Here is a 421-nt window from a genome sequence, read left to right on the forward strand (position 1 = left end):
GAATTAAAGATGCAAAAATGACAAATCTCCAAGTTCTGAAAAGAACCAGAGAATAACAGCAACTAGCCCTCTTCCAACAGAGATTTGGGCATGAAAATGACCTCTAATGAACCTGGTGCAATTGAACAAAATGTAGAGCATCACGAGACGAACAATTTGACAGATTACACGCGCGAATCGGAGCTACACTCAAGGAGTTATGGCATCACGAACATGGCAAGATGCTGTGAAAATTGCAGGACTCAGAAAAAATAGAGGGGGCTCGGGGGAAAAGTCAACGCCGGTTATACCGATCGGACCTGGTGACGCTCGTGCTCGGGCTCGGGGCTCCGGCCGCCGGAGTGAGGAGGCAGAGGCCGGAGGGCGCCGGTCGACGGGGCGGCGCGGAAGGCGGTCGGAGGGCGCGGGCGTGCGGGCCCGG

Source organism: Triticum aestivum, chromosome 5D (genome assembly GCF_018294505.1).
Source record: "Triticum aestivum cultivar Chinese Spring chromosome 5D, IWGSC CS RefSeq v2.1, whole genome shotgun sequence".
NCBI lineage: Eukaryota > Viridiplantae > Streptophyta > Magnoliopsida > Poales > Poaceae > Triticum > Triticum aestivum.